Genomic DNA, 26,250 nt, shown 5'->3' on the forward strand with positions numbered 1-26,250 from the left:
CAGCGGGTAGTTCAGTGTTTTGGCAGGAGGGACACAACGTCTCGTTCCCTCCATCAGGGTTACGCAAGTAACCAGGACGTTCATGAAATGAGTACATGAAAATCTGAATGAGTGGTTGCATACCAGCTCCTTTTATACCCAGGGGAGTGGTATGCAAATACCACTCGCCAATTTTCATTGGCCTTTTATCAAAGACCAGATGTGTCTCGGGCTCCCAAAAGTGACCCCTAGTGTCACTACATCGACACAACGTCGAGTGAGTGACAGATAGGGAACTATTGTTTTTTTTTGTTGTTGTTGTTGTTTGTTTTGTTTTTTTACTACACAGAAGCATTTTCCACTTTTCAGCTGACGAATGTGACGTTTGAAACGCTTGCAATATATTGCTGCTAGCTTTAGCACATTAACCAAAGTCAGTCTATCATGTATAGCTAAAATAATGTACATATTCACACAACATGAGTTGATTGAAAAGCATTCAACTTACCTTTGCAAGGTGCTGTCTTCATAGCATTTTCGCTAGTTGCCGAATTTGCCATAATTACAATTGTTTTGTCAAGCCAGGAAGACAGTCTCACCCCAGACAGTCTCGCCCCAAACTCACACCATTGTTTGAGCCAATGTTGCTGAGTTGGACTGTTCAGGTTGCTCTAAAACAGAGGAACATTTTGAAAGTGCCAGAGAGCCACACATTTTCAGGGGAAATCGACTGAATGGATTTCTTATAGTTGTCTATAGCATCAAAGAAATAACATTGCCTTTAAAGGTGTACTAAGTGCTTGTTGATGTCTTCTTAGACTTACACTGACACCAAGTGGCCTGGATGCAGTATCATTCAAACGCAACAGTTTTCAGTTACTGATGCCAATGTAAAAATTCACAACTCACAGTCAGCCATGATTACTTTAATCAATAAGTGTAAGTGTAAAATAACAGGATGGTTACTGAGATTAAGCGAGTAGTATTTGGCTGGTCATGTGAATCTATCATGACAGCCCCCATGTGTGGACCCTCTCCATGTAGAATAAAAAAGCTTTTATAAGGTTACTGATATGACTGGAGTCTTCATTTTAATGTGAGTGGTCATATTTTCCTACTTATGTTTCAAAATTACAATTCATTTCTTAAAGAGTAAAACATTTTTAATGAGTTAAAATGACTTAGTGCACCTTTAAGAAAGGAAATATCTAGTTAGCAAGCTGCCAGAACAGTGGGCGAAACACTGCACGAGGACAGAACAATTTAGTCTAACTGTTTTACTTGGACGGAACACACATATGGCTGTAGCACCTGACTGCCTCACACTGCTAACTCCTGCTCGAGCCTGCATGCTAACAGTAAGCCTGGCCCTCTGAGATAACGGACCGAAGAGGGAAGGGTGGGGAGATGGACGTGGGGGAGAAATTGAGGCCCTGGGCTAATATGCGGCCTACATGTTAAGAAAAGAGTAACAGAGAAGGTAACCAATGGAGAAGGAGAGAGAAAATACAATATGGGAGTAAAATAGAGGAGTGGGGAGTGTATGGGGTGGGAGAGGACACAAGCATCTGCTCTCCTTCCTGCATGGATGTGAATACAGCCTGTGGCATACAGACACAGAGATACACATTCGAGCTGCTCTGCCTGCAAGCCAAGTCGCATTTCCCACTGCGGGCTTTGCTATACCATTAGTGTGTGTGTGTGTGTGTGATAATGAGAGGAGAATATGTGTGCTCACATGAAAGGATGGCGGTATTCACACTACAGCTGAGAGCACATTAGCGTGTGTATGAGCTAGCAGGCTCTCCTTTCCTGTCTCTGATTTCAGTGTGTGTATCAGCGTGTCATTATTAGGGGGCCGGTGGTTGGCGAGAGAAACAAAAGAGCAAGACGGAGTGAGACAAGAGAGAAAGGAAATAACAGAAAGGGAGAGCTAATTTATATTTAGCCGTGTGGAGGGACAGTCTGAAGGATTTTCTCTGATGTAAGGATGTGCATTTTGGTCATTTCACGGAGGTCTATAGTACCTGGAGTGCGCTGTCCATTCATCTCAATGGCAGCTGCCCCCAGGTGTATGCAATTTAAATTAAAATCCTCTTTGCTCATGGGCACTCGGTTCCAGATACAGTTTTTTTTTTTTGTTTTGTTTTTTTGAGTGAGTTACCTGAGCTGTAAATGCCATGTGACTAATAGCACACTGACGGCAACACATGTACACCGTCCCAAGCCCTTCACTAGCGACTAACCTGCCAGTGCACAAGCTGTGACGTCAAGGGCAGCAGACAGGAAAAAATAAGTCAATTTCAGGCCTAAAAATATCCCATAATATGATTATATAAATGTTATGTGTTGCTTTCTAAAAGTTTAATTTCATCAGAATACATGGCTACGTTTGTATGGTCGTCAAAGGAGAAAAAGGCATTTTGCCCACAAAATGGTGTAGCCTAGTGATGGCATCTACCAGAAGGGGCTAAATGCCAAAGCTAACCAGCACTCCATATAGCTTAGTGGCTCTTAACCAGGGCGCTAGGGCCCAATAGGAGGCCCCAGTAAACTCCCAAAGGGGCCTCAAGATAAACTTGCCAAATAAATAAATAAATGGACATGAAACTTTGATTTGAGTTGAAATTATTTTATTATCTTTATATTATTTCTATTATCATAGAAGAGATCACACAGTGACCCGAGAAGTAGTAAAAATGACTCGTAATACCCAGATGAGCAGTCTGATATGTGGATGTGCGGTTGTTACTTAGAAATATCAGACAGCTAGATGGTGTCATTGACCAATCAGAATCGAGTGTTCCAGTGCGCGTGCGTTAAAATATAATGACCTAAATTGCTATGTAAACTACCATCATATTTCTTATTTAAATTTAAAAATCCCTTCAACAACTTTTGATTGAAGAACACAGAGTTCATAAAACATCTGGAATCACTGGAATCATGATTATTTGAATATTTTAACATTTCTCATTTATAGTATTACTGTTTGTAAACCAGCAGCTTTTTCACCATTACAGCAATACAGCAAGGGTCCTTCGAATATTGTCTTGGACAACAGGGAGCCTTGGAATCAAAAAGGTTGAGAACCCCATCTTAAAGGCTTCTACAAGTGTTGTATACATGCCTCTTTACCCTTTGACGTCAAAAGCAGACAATAATCCAATAATTTCAAATCTTATGTAAATGTATTTCTTATGCTGTTTTTTTAATTTTTTATTTTAGTAAGCTGAATTTTGATAGTTGTCAGCGTATTGCTCAGTATTGGTGTAATGCATTACTAAGTCATTAATTACTGTAATTAAATGACCTTTTCATTGAAAAAAGTAAGGGATTACTCTTAATTTTCAGTAATTTAATTACAGTTACTTCTGATGTAATTGTGTTAAATACTGTATAGACTACAGAACAATTCTATATAAAACAATAGTGAATTTAAAATCGTAATTTATCGTCTTATGTTAAAATTTATGTTTTCTAATTAAAAGCAGCCCCCTTAAATTCTTTGGCCAGTTAATGAATAATTTATTTGATTTTATATGATTTATTTGAAAGAATTAAAAGAACAATTTCATGTCTATCCTTGTATTTTTCATCTGGTCGAGGTTGATAAGGGTTTTAGAAAGTAATACGTAATAAGTAATACAATTACTTTTCAGACAGAGTAATTAGTACAGTAATCGAATTACACTGTAGAAGATGTAATTAGTAGTTTGTAATTTTTTAGAGTAACTTACTCAACACTGGTATTGCTGTGCATGTAAACACGCTCAATGAAAATGTGAAAAATCCGTTCAAGCAGTTATTGTCTTTTTCATGATTAATCACTTCCTGCACATGTTTCAAGAAGTTGGTTCAATATCTGGACAGTTTTGAATTCCCCAGTGCACCCATCCATGATTTTCATGTATGCCTGTATGAGACCAAGTTGAAAACTTTTGTTTCTGTAGCTCAACTGGTAGTAGGAATGCCAAAGTCATGGCTAATGCAACCAATGGAAGTCGTATTGGTTAAAAGCATTTACATTAATAATAATGTACTTCATTAATGTACATTTTGTACATTTGGTAGATTTTCTTGGGCCTTAAAGAAGTAGCTCACCTATTTAGTTTTTTTTGTATTTTTGTTTTTTTGTTTTTTACATTATCTAATCTTTTTTCATCCTCATGTTGTTCCAAAACCATATGATTTTCTATCTGGAACACAAAAGGAGATGTTAGGCAGAACACAGTCATATAAGTTTGGAACAACATGGGTGAGTACATGGAGTAAACTATTCCTTTAATGGGGACTTTCACATCAGAAAACACTCGAGGCAAAGTGAACAAAATGGAGGCAAGGTAGAAAACCAAGGCATGTGTGTATGCATTTATGAATATTTGAGTGCTCCATGTGGTGGATGGTGGCAGGATGTGATGAAACACGAGAGAGTGAGATGAAGGGATGGGATAAGGTTATGCTGGTGCATCCCGAGGCAGCCGTGCGAATAGAGGCGGGGTGAGCGGCGTCACGTGTGGGTGGAGAGGCGGGACTGTCCTGCAGCGGCGACAGATGCCACACTGTTTAGACTTCATTTCCCACTGTTAAACACTACAGCGCATGCCAACCTTTAAAAGTGTGAGCACATATGTGTGTGTGAACATTACAGTGTGTCAATCTGCATAAAGCTCGATGTGCAGTAACACTTGCCTGATGAATCCCACCCACTTTCCTCTACCACTTTGCTCTCGTTCACTGTTTTTAGTTCTCTGCAGCAGGGCTCACTCCCCACTGCAGCAAAAAGAAAAAAAAAGTAATGTGAGAATGCGAGAGAAAGAGAGAGAGAGAGAGAGAGGGAGAGAGAGAGAGACGTGTGAGATGAAGAAAGAGCAGCGTGACATTTGGCTCAGTGTTGCATTATTGGCTGTGGCTGATGTGATCTGAAGAGATTACAGAAATACAATACTCACACAAATAACCTCTCCGCCTTCTCTGTCTTACAGCTGTCTTTCTGTCAGCCTCACACGTGGGACACTCTGCCTGTATCACCACCACTGGGAAACTGAGGGACGTTTGCTTATACTCTTTCTCTCTGAATCAGCCCTTTTCTCCTCACCAGTTTCCCAGTCTCAATTAGCCAAACTTTTGACTATCATCATAAAATCTGGTCCACATTGCAGCTTATTCTGTACAAGATGCGCCCACAGGAAGAGACCATCTCATTGACATCAACAGCCACCAACCACAGTTCTCCTTGTTTTAATGTGGACTGAGTGTCCGATTTATTTGAAAAAGGTGATACTACTAGACATCTTTTTTTTTTTTTTTTTAAATAGATGATACTTCAGAGACTGCTTATCCTAATCCAGATTGGAACAGCTCATTCAAATAATTGCACAGCAGTGTGAGTCCGCAACCGACTGTACAGACAGTATTAGGTATTGGGATTACTTACTGAAATGTAATCTTTAACTGATTAAAATTTACATGACTAAAATAATAAGTAGCGTAATCTTTTGGGGGGGTTTTTCACACTTTTTTTTATTTTTTTGTAATCTAATCTGGTTAGTTTTGGATTTATTTTTGAATTATTTATAACATGTTTTGCTAAATCAAAGCATTAATTTTAAACTACAATTCTGGTAATCATGTTGTCCAAAAAAAGTAACTGTAATCTAATTATGCACATATGCAGGGTTGGAAGGTTTACTTTTGAAATGTATTCCACTACAGATTACAGAATACATGCTGTAAAATGTAATTTGTAACGTATTCTGTTAGATTACTCAAGGTCAGTAACGTATTGTAAATACTTTGGATTACTTCTTCAGCGCTGGTAGATTTTTTTTCACTTGTTTTGACTATAAAAACTCTGCCAGTACAGTAAGACAAAATACACATGTTAAAAATACATTCTCTGAAAAATCTAAATATCTTATGCAGTGTTGTTTCTAAAACAAGATAAATGAAATGGATCTTGTTTTAAGGATTTTTAGGTATTTTTACAGGAATTTTTGTTTTTGCCCAAATATCAAAGGTCTTACTAGAAAAAAAGAAATTATGATCCAACGTGAATTTTCTTGATTAAAAAATATGATCGTGCCTGGTAATGTGCATGTAAAATGGCTAGAAATAGCATTTTAGCTTAGCGTAAAGCTGACAATTTACACAAGGTTTATTTCTATTTCTTCTGCTCCAAACTTACTTCAAACTCACTTCTCTGAACACATCATAAGAAAGTGTTTCACTGCTGTTCAAATGCACTTTGGATCGCATCATTTATATGTTTAAATGTTTTCCATCTGAAAGGACTAAATATTAAATGAAACAAATGACAATAAAATGCAAAGTAATCTCTTCAGTAATCAAAATACTTTTTGAATGTAACTGTATTCTAATTACCAATGATTTAAATTGTAACTCTATTGTATTTTAAATATGTATTCCCATTACATGTATTCCGTTACTCCCCAACCCTGCACACATACGTACAGGACTCCTTTTACAAGCATCTAATTTCCAAAACCAGATAACATGTAATCCATTACTCCCCTACAATGTGTACAGAGCATTGCGTAAATGTGTGTAGAAATTGTATAATGACAATTTATGTCTGTCCACTAACCTGGAAATCTTTGGAAAATTTAGTGATCTTTCTAAAAAGCACTCATTGAAACTCATTCATGAAAAAAACAAGCATAACAAACTCTGTGTATAACTTGTAAAAACATATTTTACAAAAATTAATTTCAGTTCAACACAACAATTTACATAAGGATGGATTTATAATTTACACAGAATATCAACCCTGATACACTGTAAACAAAACTTTGTTTCCAGGTGGACAGCCGCACCTGCTCCTGTAAGTTGCGTAGTGCCAGCCAATCCTGGTGCATTTCCCGTACAACGACATAACTCACTGCTCAACCATCATAGTATGATGCATCGTTGGAGAAATTTACCAACTAGTCACGACTGTTTCACGAAACAGTAATAACTATGTAGCACATCCATCACTCAAACCACGTTGGTTCAACAACATAGAGCTGTCGATAATGACGTTACGCAGGGGGTGGAGTAATAACTTCTGTGAATATTAAATTATAAATGCTCATTTACACGTACACCAGAAATAAATTTAATGCGAGAAAGCTGCTGAAGACAGGAAAGCTGCATGCACTGTGTAATGCGACAGATGCATTGGGTTGCAATAATGGGGTTTCCCTAAACATCAGACTTTGGGATTCCCCCGACACACCTGAGCACATGCACACTCTTCAAAACCTATAAACACCATGTATGCGTTTACATAAACACATAAAAGCCATCTTTTCCGACAGAAACCATGTGTGATAAAGCGCTTTATCTCAACAACCTTTAATCCCTTAAACAGCTGCATTCACATTTACATGATGTTTCAAAATACCGCTTTCTGCAAAACCATGTGAATGCATGTGAATGTAGTCAAAGTCTTGACAGAATAAAAGATATACAGTGTATGGGCTGAAAGATATACGCAGAAGCTTCGTCTAATTCAAATGATGTCCACACAACAAACTTACAAGAAACTATGCTTCTAACCACAGGTAATGTAGTTCTAACCACTCAACTTTGCAGTGCTGTTTGGAAATGTTCGTTGGAACTACGGTTTCGTGAAACACCAAATCATTATACTATGTTGGAAACGATGGAACTTGTGACCGTAGTTGCGACCAACGATGCTTTTGAGAAACACTCCCCAGACTGGAAGTGGTGTTATTAAGCCAGCTCTTGCCACTTTTGTGTGCAATATGCATCAGACAGTCAATAATTGTTCAATAGGCATGCTGCCTATTAAGCTAAGGTTATGTCCACACTAGTATATTTTTGTTTGAAACTGCATTGATTTCGCTACATTTACACCTTACATCCGCACTGACAGTTTTGAAAATGCTCTCCATTACAACATACTTTGGAAAATGATGACGATAGGAAACTGAAAACTGAGTTTTCAAGTGGAAACTGATTCGTGTGGATGTTGACTAAGACTACCCACCTCCCCACATCTCTGTCCTGTCCCTGTACTTCATACTTGTCCTGAATTGCCCCACTCTGCCCTGCAACCCCCCTCCACATAAAACCCAGACTCCAGACCCACTGTCCCTGGCTAAGAGCCCTCCCTCCCTCCACCCAGTCATCATTACCTATTGACTAATAATTACCATCATTAATTTGGCTGGTTATAAAACAAAAACGCAAGGGTGTGAGAGAGAGAAAGGGGGTTTTAAAAGCTGAATGCATTCCAATTTGGCACTGTAATGTATTCATTATTAATGAACGCTCTTACTTTCTGGTCTCAATGCATTCGGCCGCACTTGGTCTGGCTGTGGAGAAAAGTTGGGGGAGTGTGGGGGGTGGTTGCAGGGGACTTTACTGGCTGCCAATATAAGTGCCAAATGCTCAGTCTCATCCTTTGCACATTAATTCACTTATTGATTACATTTTGGGAAATAGTGAAGAAAAAAGGTGGTTAAATGAAGCCAACAGTGTTCACAATGCAGACAAATGGTAACCATGACAGCTCAAATGTGCATGATGGCTGTTAAATTCACTTAATGCATGTCTGGTGTCATGCCAAATCTTACCCCCATTAAAATACTACCCTTTCTTGGAGCCCAAAGCGATTTCATTGGCTGTGTTAACAAATTTCAAGTCATGTGTATGCTAGTGCAATGGTTCTCAACCAGGGGGTCGGAACCCACTAGGGGGCCGCAATACACTTCTAGGGGGGCCTCAAGATCTCTTAAAATTATTTAAAATATGATAGATTATCATCATTTTTATATATTTATTATAATTCAACTTACTGAAAATGCTAAAAATATGTAATAACTCCCTCCAACAGCTTGCTTTTTATGAAGAATATACAGTTCTAGTCATTTCTGGAATCACAAGTTTTAAGGAAATATCTTAAAATATAAATATCTAATAGCCTATACGGGGGGGCCTATGAATATGGAGTCAGAAAGGTTGAGAATCACTCTCTTCTAAAACGGACTAAAATTACTGATGACTCATCTTGTACTACACAGACATTTGTCCAATCAAATGCTTTCTAGAATGAGAACATCCCTCCCCCTATACCACCTGCAATAAACTATCAAGTAGCTCTTCATGGTTTACGGTTGTGACTTAATTAAATCATATTGGCTATTTAAAAATACAGGGACGAACCCTTCAATATGTCATACTCCAACTTCCAATTTAAACAGGAAATACATCAACACATGAGAGTTTATCATCAAAATATGACAAATAATGTCTTTTAAATTATATATCACATATCACAATAACTTGATAGCTTAGCATACTGCTAACAAATTAACCTAACAGCTTTGCATACCGCTAACCGATTAGCCTGCTAACCTATCAAAATCTACACACTTTTCTTACACTACGCAAATTATACGTAAGCATAATCAAACATTTGTAGAGGGCATTTTGGACAGCTTTGCATACTGCTAACCGATTAGCTGGCTAACCAATCAAACTCTACACACTTTTCTTACCCAATGCATGTTATACATGTAAGCATAAACATTTGTAGAGGGCTTTTTGATGAGGCATTACAAACACCTACCCCTTGGGGTCAAAGGAGGGTAGAATTTGGCACTACACTGGATCATTTGGATAGATTTTAATACATATATGTGCTCAAAGAGAATCTATATCACTCGACCCTCCTCTGAAGCATCCCCGCTCCACATTCATTTTGTCTGCAGGCCAACAGGACCCAGGAACTGGATCCATAAGCATCGATTAACACATCGACAGCAGTTATTCACTTATCTATTTACTCATTCATTCACTTATCCATTTCATCTGACTGCCAAGCCAGAAGCTCAGCTCAAATTTACCCATTGATCTCTTCTAGGTGACTACTTTTCACATCTTTAATACAGGTGGGTGCAGACAAACTTTTGTTTTGTGTGGGGAATTTACTAAAAATGAATTGTTTGAGTTTATTTGCGCACACTCTGTGTAATGTTTTAGCACACTATTCACTGAAGGAATTATAAAAATTCAAAGCGACTTACAAATGAGGAATGTAGCAAGCAATTTGTCAATACAAAATTTAACAGTATCTGCAGTATCACACTGCCAAATTCCTAAAGTGGCTAGAGTAGTATAGAAGCTAGCGCAGAAGACAGAGACAGACAAGATTTTTTTTTTCTTAATTATTATTGTTACCAGTGTTGGGTGTAATGCATTACTAAGTAAATAATTACTGTAATTAAATTACTTTTTCATTGGAAAAAGAAATGTAAGGGATTACTCTTACTTTTTCAGTAATTTAATTACAGTTACTTCTGATGTAATTGATACTTTATAGACTATAGAACAATTCTATATAAAACAATAGTGAATTTACAATCGAAATTTAACGTCTAATGTTAAAATATATGTTTTCTTATATATGTTAAATATATGTTTAACTGTCCCCTTTAAATTCTTTGGTCAGTTCATGAATAATTTATTTGATTTTATATGTTTTATTTGAAAGAATTAAAAGAACAGTTTCATGTCTATCCTTGTATTTTTCATACAAGATTAATTTTACTTTTCATTAGTACAGTAATCTAATTACACTGTATAAGATGTCATTAGTAGTTAGCAATTAATTACATTTTTAGAGTAACTTACCCAACACTGATTGTTAAATAGTAAGCACAATTAGTGTGGATTGGTTATAATCCATAATTCTTTATTTTTATAATATATTAATCCATAATCATTAATGTACATAGAAAGGAGGCGTGTTTGCACCTCTATCTATTCAAAGAACCGCCTATGGACACTACACCCATCCCTATGCGCCCCCATGCATGCATCTCATTGCAGGCGAAATTAAATATTACTATTAAATGATAAGTGATCCATCGTTTTGAAGCTCTGAGCCACATTTCATAATGGAATGACCTGAAAAAAGAAAAGAAAAAAAAAAAGCATGAAAACGTGACCAATCAGATTGCGGAAAAAGGACGATGACACAATACGAGCTGAGCAAATATAGCAGGGGACAAATGAAGGAGCTCCACACCTGCATCACATTACAGGAGCCCTGCCAAATAAACCGCTATGTGCAAAGAACAATGGAAAACAAAAACCATCAGAATAAGAGTCCCTGTAGAAATTACTAATCAGACACACACCGACACTGCTGCGCCCACACACACACACAAGCACAGACGCACCTGTGCACGCTGCGGTGTGTAAGCGTCGTGGTGTCTGGGTGGCAGACAGGCTTTGGAGACAGCAACGGTGAAAATTAAATTCCATTTAAGCCTAATCCCATTTACAAACTCTGCTGAATCCCACTGCTATTGTGACAGTCGGGCAAATCTGTCTCAATTGTTACATTGCGGGAATCAATGCAGAAACAGGATAGCATGTAAATAAGGAAGCATGGAGACAGGGAGGCCAGAAGGAGCAGCAGGGTTAGACGAGCAATGTTTTAGTAAGAGCTGTGGAGAGGACAAATTAGACGAGACCATAAGAAGTAGGTTTGGGAATCCAGAACCAGTTTTTATTCAGAACCAGTTCCATTTTTAACCCTGTTTCTACAAAATTAACTTTACTTTTTGTTTGGGGTGTCAGAGACCCCTATGCTTTGCATGAAACATTTGTAAATATAATAATGAATTGTAATTTTGAAATTAACCTAATATTTCCTCTACATTAAAACACAAAACAAATCAATACATTAAAACAAATCAAAATTAACAACTAGTAGGAGTTTACTTCAACAGTGTGTATATGCCCGTCAAAAAATCTCTGCATGTGAAAAATCATGGTATTTAGTCATGTTTTACATCTGCCGTCTCCAAGACCCCAAACAGAAGTAATGTAAAAATTTCATGGAGGATATTGAACCATATTATTACTTTGCAATTTTTTATATAATCAGTTCTCATTAGATTATGAAGAATCACAATGTGTTAGCCTGATATTTCAATGTTGAGTATTTTGAGCTCCTTTAAAAACCCTTAAAGGTATGTTCAATACAAATTAAACTCAATCAACAGCATTTGCAGCATAATGTTGACTGCAATAAATATTATTTTGATTTGTCCCTCTTTTTCTTTAAAAACAGCAAAAATCTGGGTTACAGTGAGGCACTTACAATGGAAGTGAATCAATAAACATTAAATTATGTAATATTAATTTAGTGTGAGAAAACCGCTTACTAAATTTTTTGCCATAAAAATGCAATGCCGTAAACCCTAAAACCCTAAAATTATAAAAAACAAAAACAATGATTAAAACAACTTTACAGCTTGAATAATTCACAAGTTTTAACAGAAGAATTAATGCAAGTACTTTTCTAAAATTATAAGCTTCATGTTTCTGCCTTTAAACTCTCCAAAAATTGGCCCCATTCACTTCCATTATAAGTGCCTCACTGTAATCTCGATTTTTGCTTCTTATTTTATGAAAAAGAGGGGTGAGTATAATATTTTTGTGGTAATCAACATAATGCCACAAATGCTGTTGATTGAGCTTAACTTGAATTGAACCCGGAATATTCATTTGATGGAGTCTGATAAAGAACTGGAATCATTAAGTGTAATAAGACTCTGAACCAGAATCGCTAAATTCCTTACAATTCCCACAACAGAGAATGCCAAAAAGTGAGAGCTTTGTGAGTGCCTTTGTGTCAAATCTCTCCTGATCATGTGGGAACCACTGTTCATACTTGACCGTTATGTTAAATCAGAGAGGAAGTGATGATTAGTAGTTTTTCGGTGTAGCGCATGTGCCAGGACAGACTACGGAGGTTATTGAAGTCATCCATGCTCAATAGGCGTCAGAAGGCAAGGCAAGCATTCAACGCCCCATGAGGCCTGGACTGTGGGGAACAAAATAAATTGTCTTCTCCCTCCATAGTAACAGCTCCTCTCTAATAGAGGACTGGTGGCTGAGCCTTTCTCCCAGTGAGAATAAATACTCTCATCTGTTACAAAATGGTTCCCACTTACAGCGCGCCAAGCATTCTCCTCAAAATATTATCATGAGGATTATCATTTAATGGAGTTTCATTTGTAGCTTAATTTGAACCTCTTCCATTGTTATTTTCTTTGCCGCATTTTTTTATTTGTTTATTTTTGCATTTTATCTCCCAGACACACACTATTGGTTGCTTAAATGGATGAATGTCATGAAACCTGTCAAGACTATGTCAGTCACATTTCACCCCAAAATCAAAAGAAAGAAATATGAAATTTGCTTAAAGGAATATAATTTCTCATTATTGAAATGCAATAAATAAGTAAATAAATAAACAGAAGAAAATAAGAAATACCTTTTAAATAGTAAAGTCTTTTTGGCAATATTTTTGGGATGGGAAGTTGGCATGTTCTGCGGTAAGATATGGCATATTGACTCTAAAAACAATTTTAATTATTATTCATGCAGCTTTTATGACCTCATATTAAAGGAATATTCCAGATTCAGTACAAGTTGAGCTCAATCAACAGCATTTGTGGTATAATACTGATTACCACATAAATTAATTTCAACTCATCCTTTCCTTTAAAAACGCAATTACAATGGATGTGAATGAGGCCAATCCGTAAATGTTAAAATACTCATATATTCAAAGGTATAGCCATACAACGTAAACAATATGTGTTAACATGATTTTAGTGTGATGAAATTGCTTATCTTTTCTTTGTAAAATTCTAGTCAAATTTACAAATTTTATATTTGTATTATTATTATTATTCTTGGGTGTGTTTATACCCAAGAAGATCGGCTACATATGTGATCAACATATTTTGACAAGAGAGAGAGTGTCTGATATATTTTAACCTTAATTTTTTCGGAATATCTCAAAATTTACATTGAATGGGTGTTATTTTGTAGTTTGTGCATGTGAGATGTATATAATTTCCAGCATGAGTTGTAATGTCTTATAACCACTTAAGAAATATCTTATGGATGTTTATAAGAAGACATTGCTTTTGTCACTTTACTTATAGCATACCTATTATATATACATTACAAATATATATAATACATTATAACTTCTGCAGATACAATTGGATGTTGCTGGTGTTAAAATGCATTATATTCTATGGTACAACTATGAATAGGTAATATTATAATGTATTATAATTGTGATTACAATTATTTATGAGAAGTTATAACATATTATAAGGTGTATTATGAGACATTACTAATGCATTATAACTTTTCAATGCATTATAAATATGGGCTTCATAGAAAATGATACCAAAAAGATTTTACAATATTAAAAAAAACCCTAAATGGACTTTAAAATAGGCTTCATTTTCTTTAAGAAAAATATAAGCTCTTGTTTTTGGCTTTATTTTTGATTTGGGGTGAAATATGACCTGGATATGTTTTTCATGAGATTCACCCAATTTAGTCTTTTCAGCTGGATACCAGAATAAGCCACCAGCAACATGGTGTAACAATGCCGTCAGATTATTTTAAAGCAATCAAAGTCTAATTTGATTAAGCTGCGCTTTTGAAGTATACATCATCACCCGCCCTTTTTATTTAAGCATCTTTAAAAGCAAAGCAGGTTTGTTGAGGAACAAAAGACAGAGTGAAAAATGTCAGCACTCTTTCGGTCTCCTGATTTCCATTCTGTTCACATCTCACTTCGAATTCATGTCCCATTTCACATGCGCTTCACGTTCAGCCTCACATGCAGCGGCCTTTGCCAGGTCATTGTGGTTAGGGATGTCACTTCCTGTCAACACTACCTAACCTCCATTACTCGACAACTTGCTCTCCCTTTTCTTCCTCGCTCGCTCACTCATTTCTCTCCCTCTGTCCTTCCTTCATTCACTTGTCCTCTTTAAAATGGGCATTCTTTCTCCCGCCATCACATTAATCGACACAATCATTCACCTTACTAACTTGCCACTGCTCCATAACTCCACATCAACCCTTTTTGTGTGTGTGGCTCTTTCTGGGCCATTGAAAGATTTAAGAGCACCTTTAAGTGTTAATCACGTTGTCATTCATTCAGCCAAAATCCGAGGCCATATAAATAAAGACTAAAAGCTTGTTGGCTGGTTTTGTGTGTGTGTGTTCATTGGGTGACACGGAAGTGGGTTCTAAGCAAACAGAGATCAATTGTTGCACCCCTGGGGTCCCCTGCAACTTGGAAGTGAGAGAAAGCTTATCGCTCAATATCATTCTGGAGGCAGTTTCCTCCTGCCTTTCTCACCCATCCCTCCAATTGCATATCCACTGATACGCTTCCTACTTCCGCCATGCATGTCCAATACTGACCTGGCCCATCATTCCCCATTGCTTCAAATGTGCCCCAGCTTCCGACCTACTCCAAAAAATCTATCCAGTTCATCCATCCACACTCTGGCCTCCACGTATGGCCATGAACCCAATGTCTATCACACACAGGAAACACCTCCACCCCCAAGTCTCTTTCCCTTTCTCTCTCACTCATCTCTACTTCTCGTCTCTTTCCGTTGTCTGTTATCTCTCTGGCTCCCAGTCGACTACAAAGGCCCACCTCTCCATTGCCACTCCTTCCTCTGCCTTTGATTTTCTGTTTATCAAGGGGGCGTGGATTAGTGCTCTCTTGTTTATCTGCTCGTCAGTTTTATCTATCTATCAGCAAGTCCTCCGTTGGGCGGCCGTGGCCTCCGCTACGCATTAATCCCATATCAGCCCAGCACCCATCCATCAGCCTGCTGTCTTTCACGTCAGATCCATCATCCACCCATCTGTCTTCCAATGCCCACGTGATGAAGGGATAGACAGAGGAAAAGTGAGGGTTAGAGATTGGAAGCACAAAAGAAGAGGATAGAGCAGTGATTCTTAACTTGTGGGTTGTGACCCAAAAATGGGCTGCAGGCCTGTTCTGATAGGGTCAAGGACAGGGAAAAATAATAATGCTATACACAGTACAAATAATCAAATCGTTGCTGTCTCCAAAAAAATTTATTTTTCAAGAGTAGGGAAAAACTCTTTTTCTCATAAACATCTTACGAAATTAATTGAAAATAACATAATTAGTCACCTTTAGCACCATAAACATAATTCTATCATTAGACATTTGTTTTTAATTTGACTTTTTTTTTGTAAACGAACATGGACAAAAACAGTTTTTATATTATGGGATCTAATGGCGCATGTCTAATTGTTCGTGTTCCCAGAACTCAGCTGGTATTTTATCGATTGCTAGAGAATTTATTTTGGGATATAATCTGAGCTTTCACTTACTATTTTAGATCGAAATCAATTTTATGGCAGGGGTTTCTAGTCCAGTTGTTGAGTGGAGAGTTCGGTTTTGAGACGCATTTTCTGGGTATAACGGATAAATTGCTTTATTTATAAATTAGCTTTCACTCGTGGTTTCGCGAAGATGGAAATCTGGCGACCATATGTGGCTGGTATAATATACTTTTTTAAGCCACCTGACATTGTGTGTGCATGAATGTCTTTGGTTGTCAGGGAAATCACAGATCCAGCGCAATGTAGGCAATCTCTTCACTACACTTCAGCCGGACAGCTGAGGTAAATTAGTTGGCACTCTTCAAAATGTAAGGGCGGGACATACGCAGTTTTGATGGACACTTCTCAAGGCCATTGGAGATACTTGTTAAATAGATTAAACATCTTTTCATTGGTCATTTCGATGCACAATTCAAACAGTAGGAAGAGGTCATTTGGCGCATTCCATCTATCATAAAAAGTCAAAATTGCCAAAGTGGAGATACATTTTTTATCAGACTGCGACAAAATGCAACTAACTGTATAATCATACATACAGTATGATTACAGTAGATATATTTTTTTCAGAATCAAGACAAAAGGAGTTTTGTCTTATTTTCTATCTAGCTGTCAAATGTTATTGGAACATGTCCCTAGTTACTGTGATGATCCACTAATGCAATGAAATTCATACATTTTAAATGTGGCTTAAGAGTCAGAATACTTTTTGGTGGCCTCTGTTGTTAAAAAGCAAAATAGATAGGCTTATCAGCTTTTAAAAAGGGAGGAGAAAACACTTCCAATATATTTTGTTGTTGACGTTAAAGGCTATTTTTCTAGTTAAATTTGGTGCAATTCACCTGTCACTTGGAAACATGGCTGATACAATATTTGGCCCAATGCTTGTGTCCTGTGTTAGGCCGGCAAACCTTACTTAAATGTTGTTTCTACATTTAAATTTGTTTCAGTATTTCTATTCAGCCTTTGTCATGTTAATAATTTTGCATATTGTTGGGCCTTCTTATTGTAATACCATAAAACAACTGCGCATATGGGATTCTAAGAGCATTAGGGTAAGTAAATGATGAATACATTTTCATTTTGGGGACATTTTTTGTTTACGTTTTTATGACAGACAATTACTGTGCATGCAACCACATTGGGTTGCTACTTGATGTTCAGTGTAAAATACGGTTCCTGTAGCAAAAGCAGTCATAACCACCGGGATGGATGTAGAAATGGAAAAGGCATAGAGATGAGTTCTGCTCCGGCAGTGGACCATATCCCCCCCCCCCGCTTGAACATGTAGAGTGTGCTTTGCATGTCCTGACATGCTTATTACTCCCTCAGTTTGTTCCCCCTGTAATTTGTTTGTTTGTTTGTTTGTTTGTCCTTTTGCTTCCTTGTTAATTCTAGCCAATGGGAAATGTGCCAGTGGAGGGAAAAGCTCAGAATGGTTCATAAACTGCAGCTGGTATCTGCCTCCTCCTACCCCTACCCTGCCGGAGAGGGATTCAGCACAAAAGCTTAATGCCCTGAAAAAGGTTCAATATCTGGGTGCAGGAGGTCAGGTTGATTGCTATTTATACACAAGGACATTTAAGTGCAGAGCAAGAGGAACATAAGAACACATGCTGGGTGGGTCTATGCACCGCTGCATTGATGGAGACTGCAGCACAGGTGCAGAGACAGACACTAATACACATACACGCAGGTGTGTGCATGCCTGAAAATAAAGGTGACTACAAGAGGATTTTGTTATGCCAAGCAGACACTACAAGACTGAAGCTCGGCGCCCTGCGCACATTTAAAGACTCACAATTTTGGGGGCCTGGGTAGCTCAGTGAGTATTGACGCTGACTACCACCACTGGTGTCGCGAGTTCTAATCCAGGGCATGCTGAGTGACTCCAGCCAGGTCTCCTAAGCAACCAAATTGGCCCGGTTGCTAGGGAGGGTAGAGTCACATGGGGTAACCTCCTCGTGGTCACTATAATATGTGGTTCTCACTCTCGGTGGGGCGTGTGGTGAGTTGTGCATGGATGCCGCGGAGAATAGCGTGAAGTCTCCACACATGCTACATCTCTGCGGTTACGTGCTCAACAAGTCACGTGATAAGATGCGCGGATTGACAGTCTCAGACATGGAGGCAACTGAGATTCCTCCTCCGCCACCCAGATCGAGGCGAGTCACTACGCCACCACGAGGACTTAGAGCGCATTGGGAATTGGGCATTCCAAATTGAAAAAAAAAACAATAGACTCACAGTTTTGTGTTTTCTGTCATGTTGGTGCAGATCATTCTCCTCCCTAACTGTAGTTATGATGTCAAAAATTGTAAGAAAGGGCTTGCGTCATTTTGCACTGATTTGCAAAGAATGGGAAAAAAGAAGAAAACAAACAAATATTTTGGCTTCCCTATGCCTCGTTGTCCTCTTGCGCTCTTTTGCTCTCTCGCAATTTAATTGGCTGTGCTCTCTCTTGTCAGGACAGTGTGCACACCTGATGATTGGTCTGACAGATTTCAAACCAGTTTGCAATGTATCATAGCACTGGTGTCTAGTAAAGACTAATTTATACTTACTGGGCAAACAGGCTTCGCTTAGTTCGCCTATAAATAATGACAAAATGCAGTGACGTTTATATTCTGCCAATGTGTTTGTTTGGTGATATTTCTCCTTCGTGCGAGATTTCTTCATTCGTGCACATCTCTGAAATTCTTGACATAGGAGAACTCGGCTGGTCGAAGAGCATTGATGATTGGTTAAAATTAATCGTGGGTGTAATTTGGACGTGACATTTTTTATTTACAATCGCGCGTGCCAGTTGAGGAGTTGTTACCTAGGTTACTGTTGTTAAAATGGATAACTTTGAAGCCCGTCTCAGAGATTGTGCGGAAGTATACTTTTTTACATGGTTTGCAACACAAACTCTACAAAGACAGCACGGCCACGACAAATGAGTAGAGAATGGATTGGAAGTGGCCGTGACAAGTTTAATAAAGCAAAGAAGCGACTCAGTGTTAAAAGCGGTGGTCCACAGAGAGAAAAACCTGCATTATTGGCTTTACTTGTGGCTGGAACAGTACATTAAACATTGTGACATCACCCGACCTAAACAAACTAATTTAAAAACAATGCCGTGCTTAGTATAAATGCCAGCTTCATTCACTGAGGGTGCCTTTGTTCGCCCAAGAGAAAAAAGTTTGGCTTCTTCCAATATATAAACCAGGCTTAAGTGTGCACACCAGTGCACTGCAAGCAAGCAACAATCGTTTTTTGTTTTTGTTTTTTTGTAGCGGATTTGTCGCGATGACATTGTCAAGCATGAGTTTAGGGAGAATGAATTTTGGAATGTTTATTACATGGCTCGTTGTATGTATTGCTGCAGTTTTTTGTGAAATAAACACTAGAGGCACTATTACAACAATCACTTTAACATAACTCTCGAGTGAAATGGCATATTATCAGTTAATAAACACAATAAATCTTATGACATCATAACTTTTTTACCATAGTGATTGACGGCGATACATGTGAACTTTTGCATTACATAACCAACTACATTTACGTGTTTATTTAATCATGTTAATCAACATAATCAAGTTGCATGGTAGCTCAACTAATAGAGCGTTGCACTAGCAATGTGAAGGTCCGAGGTGCAAGTCCAGAAGAGCGCATAAATGACATGGTTGCTTCAGCAATTGCATTTTTTATCTCGCATTTGCTTTCATAACACCTGTACTTAGGTTTAGGTTTAAGGTTTAGGGTAGGGAGGTTGCTTTCAAAACACTTTTGCTTAGGTTTAAGGTTTAAGGTTTAGGGTAGGGAGGTTGGTTTTGTTGATTAAAAACTCAATAGAGCATTGACCTTTTTAACTCGCTTTTAGCACCACACTGTGGATATTTCACCTCAGAACTGCAGTGATATGTGTAATGAACCCTAGTAATGTCATTCAGCATTTTTACAGTGCTGTGGTCCTCCAGAACTAGGATTGAGAACCACTTGGCTTAAGGAGAGTGAAAATGAATCAGAACACAGGTGCTGGTCACTTTATCCCCGTCACATGCTCCAACACCACTGACCTTTTCATACACCCCAGCACATCACAGACCTAAGAGCCGCCAGGGACCCAATGCCACATTTAATCAGGGGCTCCCAGCATCCACTCTGGACATGTCGGGCCAGGCCTGGTGCAACAGTTCTGATGGTGCCGGTAGCCTGAATTTCTTAGCGGCGATAGAGAAAACAAGCGGCTCCAAACAAATGTGTCTCTTCCACAAATGAATGGGAGCAGACAGCTGTCAAGATCAATCCATATCCATCCACAGTTAAGCAAAGCTAATTAGTTCCACAACTGGGTTTCGTGTCCCACTCAGAGACATGGCATCCTGATAGAGCTCCTGATACAAGATCACCGACTCGTGTGTCAGCCTAATTGATGACAAAATTTGTTAGTGTGTATGCATGCAGTTGCGTATGTGAACACGTGCCATTTTGATTTGTGCCCGAGTATGTGTGTTTGCAATTTAGTGGAGGGTGATTATACAAGTGTGAATGTGCCTTGCTCTAATTGGTTGCCTCAAAAATAGAAAAGATTGTAGTGTTTAACAACTGCAATCACCAATCATGACTGGCACAAACACACACCTACACACACTCATTTACATGTGTACACCCACCCACACACATCGCACTCAAAGAATCAATCCCTTCTCAGACAAATAACAGAATAAATAGTGTGGATAACCAGATCAATATTGCACCTTCAGTGCATTAGAGTTCATCACCATATGGAGTTCTGCATAGATGCATGACCCTCTTTTTAAGCTGAAACTACATTAATTCAGCCAGTCAATATAAGCAATCTTTGGAAGAAATCAAGCTACTGCAAAAACAAGAATCCACAGGAAAAAAGGATGACTAATTTTAACAAAGAATCCAGAGGTTTTTAAATGCCAAGGGTTGTCTTTGCACTTGGGTACCAGCCGAGACCAAGATGTCAGGCGAAAAAAACGAATAAGACATTGTAGAGACTAATAGTCATTAGTTTATAGAAATTTGAATAAAAATGTGTTTGCTTTAACAGTCACACCAGAAGTAAGAGAGATTCCCTGTTTAAAAATAGTTTTAAAGGTTTCGTATTAATAATACATAATCAAATAAAAAATATATTATAATTATATACAGTATATGGGAGTTTCTTCAACATTTTTGGCACTGTAAACTTCTTTTTTTTTTTTTTTTTTAAAGTCAAAAATTCCCACCACATCTCAAATTCTGCATTGTGTTTAACCCTCTGGGGTCGACGGATGTGCAGGTGCGTCCTGCTGGATTTTTTCCTCATAACAGCGGAAACAATTTAAAATACTCCGTCATTTTTGGGCATACAGATAAGTGTAAGACATCATTAGAGACTATAAAGGGTCTACTTTTATTTGTGTACACTCACAATAACAGCAAAACCTTGTGCTTTTGTAAAATAAAGAAAATAATCAGGGTGCGCTTTCAGCCGTCTCTGTCTCTACGAGCATCTTTCTGAAACACATCACAAAAATGAACGGGAACTCTGTGAATACTTATCAGACAAACATGAAACATATGTCTAAAGAAAGCATACAATGTCTACTTTTAAATAAAACAATTCAAATTTAAAACAAATATTCTCCTGCAATGCAATCTATATGGAACAAAGCGATGTACAGTTTCTCCTGGCTCAGCTAATTATCACTAATGAGATCACACCCACCAGCAGAGCGCGCTATTCATATGGAATTGAGGCAATCAATGCAAATGGTAAACACCCCAAACAGTGCCTTAAAAAAACATCAATTTCATTCACTTTTCTGCGCGTTTGGAAGATAGCACGCTACACAGGTGAGGAAGCTCCTGGATAGTGACGAAGAGTTCACATTTTCCTCAGAAGAAGGCGGGAATCCGACAAGGAACGTTTGCATTTTGAAGAGCGGCTTGATCCAGCCGAGGATACAATTTCGGATGAGTAAGTCATTTAGTTTTACTTACATATTAGTTGACATGCTATTTTATATAAACATGGACATATTTTACTAGTTGGACTATGTCCAGACTTGCCAGCCAGTATTCAAAGTACTGAAATTTGAAATATGTCCTAATAAGGTTTAGTTTTAGTTACATTTAAATGTTGTTTCGGCTAAAGCAGGTATTTAAATTGTATGCTGTATGATATAAATATGATATGTAATATGACATAAAATTATATTTTAACTAGTGTTTATGCTGCCTCATTATCATCTACGAAGCTTGTGCTTGCAAATATCTGTTCGGGTGTAAATGTGTAAAATGTGCTGTAAATATGCCCATATTTAAAAATCAGCATATTAGAATGATCATGTGACACTGAAGACTGCAGTAATGATGCTGAAAATTCAGCTTTGATCACAGGAATAAATTGCATTTTACAATATATTCAAATGGAAAACAGTTATTTTAAATTGTAAAAATATTTCACAATATCACTGTTTTAGCTGTATTTAGGATCAAATAAATGCAGCCTTGGTAAGCTGAAGAGACTTCTTTTAAAAACATAAAAAAATCTTACTGATCTAAAACTTTTAAATGATAGTGTAGGTCTAAAGTTATTAAGTAAAGTCTTTATGTAAAGAAAATGTATAGTCAGATTACTTCTTTTAACTTAAACTTGATTTTGTGAATAAGCTACAAACAATACATTCAATCATTAAGTCTCCTCACATTCATTCTCTCTCAGGGGAGGGGTCTTTGTCTCCTCAGGTGTGAATCGCATTAATATTCATGATCATTCACGCCTCCTCGCATATGGCCTTTCTAATACTAAAAGTGTCTTACAAAAGTTAAATGACTATATTGTTTTGTATGAATGAGTGATCAGGATGGTTTTCACATAATTTTGTAGCAAAAACTCTAAGCTACAAGATCCAGTTCTCAAAAGTCTTGTGAACAAATGTTTAGTATGTGTTATATGACCTTATTTCAGTGACTTAAAATTTTTGTTTTTTCAAAAACCACGCATAAACGTTATTTTCTCAAAAATACAAACATGTACATACATGTTGTTCACATATTATTGTAGCCCAGTTTGTGCTGAATACAGTGTTATCACTTTAGCCATTAATATGTTTTTAAGCAACTGAAAAAAGCACAAATGTCAAGGCATGTCAAAACTTCTCCAGGGCCCAAAACACCCTCAGACCCCAGAGGGTTAACAGAATTCTGTGGTGGAAATGACGATGATGCAAATTACATATTTAAAGCTTTTGAAGTAAAATGTCCAACTCCTTCGTCTTGTTAAAGCAAATTTCATAGCTAACATGTTATGTATCATAAACACAATTAAATAACATTTTCACATATTTTGTTTAAATTGGCAAAATTATAACTTGATTGGAAATGATGCCCGATAGAAATATTCTGCTCACAAGTGATATTTACCAATTTTTTCTGTTTCATTTCATTCAATGACACATATTTCATCTCAAACAAGTACACCAACTTTTAGGGGCAAAATTGTTAAGTGTGGTAGAAACGCCTGTTGGACAGTCATTTTTGGAAAAGATATATATATATATATATATATATATATATATATATATATATATATATATATTGAAATAATTTTCAAATATTGAAATGGTTCATGTTTATTTAAATCTTTATTTATATGATCAGTTTTTAATATGTAATAATTTGTATTTTTATAATTGGATTTTCTTAACACTAACTATGTTTCCATCCAAGGATTTTTTGCGAAAAAAGTTTTAGCGCATCAAAATTAAGCTGATGGAAATGCAAATTATCGCTAAAATTTCACAAGTGTCGACATAATATTTTTCTGTTTAACTCTAACGCATAAACTGTATGGCGATACATCAAATGTCGCTAAAAACTGGTTTGGAAACACTTTTTGTCAAGAAAATTGGCATTAATGCAAAAATGTAGTTACACATGACAGAATTTACCCCAATCGTTAGCCTGTGTTAATCATGACGACAAGGAATACATCCTTGAAAGCCAATTTATTGTACGTGATTATGGATTGATCTTAACGGCATATAGATCCAATGCTGCAATCATGACACTTCCAGGAGTGCCAACACAAATATCTCGTATCATGCACATCGACAAGTGCACAGAGAACAAATTAATGGTCACTCTTTGTGATTAATTTAATCGCGATAGCCATCCGTTTATTTATTAAAGTTGATTTTCCACACCATACAAAATAATAGACGGCAGTCATGGAATTAGCCCACAGTAAAAAAAACATATAATTTCTGTGCACAAAGATGTTTTAAATTAAAAAATAAATACACAATACTAGGAGAAAAGCTTCAGTTTTTGGAACACTAACATATAGCCCAATTCTATTAAATTATTGTTTAGCTTACTTTTGAAAAAATGCCGGCAAAATTCCCTGTATTAAATTAAATAAATTACCAAATGAAAAAACGTATTCAATTAAAAAAATAAATTACCAAACGAAAAAAAAATATTTTTAGACCTATATAATTGCCTTTTCTTTACACAAACTTAAATTAGCCATACCCTGTTCTGTAGACGAATAAAGTCGGCTGAATAACATTTTCTACACTTCAAGACTATAAATTATCAGAACTGTTTGTCCAATGCTGAGTTCACTTTCAGAAAATGAGCTTTTGAACATTTTAAAACGTTACATTTTTTTTAATCTCTTTACCTCGGATCGCATTTGCTGAGCTTCTTCAGAAAACGTAAATTGCATTATGACATTAAATTAATTTTAGATGTCAATCAAGTTCAGTTGGTCGTTAAAAGTTGTTGGACAAATATGCGGGACATAATGTAGTTGTGATGGCAATGCTTTAGATTAGATGATTGTTCAAAATAGCCTGTTATTTTATATCAGGTTTACATGAATGTATCATGTAAACCTGATATTACACCGCATCAATTTTTCTTTAATAGTTGTGCACACAGCATATACACATGGTCCTTATACTAAGACTGAAAGTTCCCCCACTACTTGGCGCAGGTTGCCAGCTTGAACAGGTCCGTGACGATTCGTTTTCGTGTCGGAACCGATGGCAACTTGAAATAGGCGCAACCATATTAGGACCAATATTAGTCTTATCAGAAGGGCAACTGCTCCCTTTTGATTGCAATTCCTCATCTTCTGATTGCTTTTATTTGTGAAATTAAAATGACAGTAAGCTGTCTAATTTCAATGAATTGTCTCAATACTCTCCCCATTTTACCAAAACTTCAGAGGAAATAAATTAGGGACATCTGACAGGCGAATTATCGATAAACACACATTTCTGAATGGAAACAGCTTAAGGGCAGATTTGTTTTGCGCTAAACCAAAACTTATGCGACAAAGTGTTTTTTTAGGCATGACGTCATCACGCACACCATTTTTATCGATAAAAGGCCTTTTGAATGGAAACAGGCAGAAGACGGCAAATTTCGCAAATTTTCAAAACTAGGCTATTGAAAGCAGAAGGCAGAAGACGGCAAATTTCGCAAATTTTCGAAACTAGGCTATTGAAAGCCTGGGTCTGGGACAAGGCTAAAAAATCTATACATAAAAGGCAGTAAAATTTATGCTGAAGGCCTGGTAAAAAGTTTACAAATTCAGATTTAATTAGATATTCAATTTACAAAAAGTGAAAGTGAAATCTGTTCTTTTTACTAAAAATCAACCTCTAGGACTTGAAAGTGAGCATAGTTCAAGAAACACCCATTTATATGATAAATATTGAAATATTAATTTATATAATAAGTGAAAGTATACATTATCATAGAATATGCCCAACAATACTGATCCACTGCAATTTGAAATGTGTAAAATAATGTGTTTAGTTTGTCAGTGACAAATTATAAGAGAGGTCCCATATTAAAAATTATTTAAAAAAAAGTTCATAATAAATTTGGTTAAATTAAAATATATAATCAATAATTAAAATTGTATTATATAATTATTAATTGAAATAATAGATGAAAAATATGCTTTATTATATAAAATAAAGTATTTAAAATTAG

General features: G+C 36.9%; 1 protein-coding gene across 3 annotated transcripts in view; it reads right to left on the minus strand.

Annotated features, from left to right (window-relative positions):
- adgrl1a (adhesion G protein-coupled receptor L1a) overlaps positions 1-26,250 on the minus strand; it is a 259,597-nt gene that overhangs the window by 222,960 nt on the left and 10,387 nt on the right. The window contains exon 1 of one of the 3 annotated variants that reach the window (XM_051714891.1): positions 488-604. The exons of the other annotated variants lie outside the window; for them this stretch is intronic. The gene's annotated coding sequence lies outside the window, so the exon portion shown is untranslated. Of the gene's footprint in view, positions 1-487; positions 605-26,250 lie in introns of those variants that run through there. 3 annotated transcript variants of the gene reach the window in all.

This window comes from Myxocyprinus asiaticus, chromosome 13, assembly GCF_019703515.2.
Source record: "Myxocyprinus asiaticus isolate MX2 ecotype Aquarium Trade chromosome 13, UBuf_Myxa_2, whole genome shotgun sequence".
In the NCBI taxonomy this organism is placed as follows: Eukaryota; Metazoa; Chordata; class Actinopteri; order Cypriniformes; family Catostomidae; genus Myxocyprinus; species Myxocyprinus asiaticus.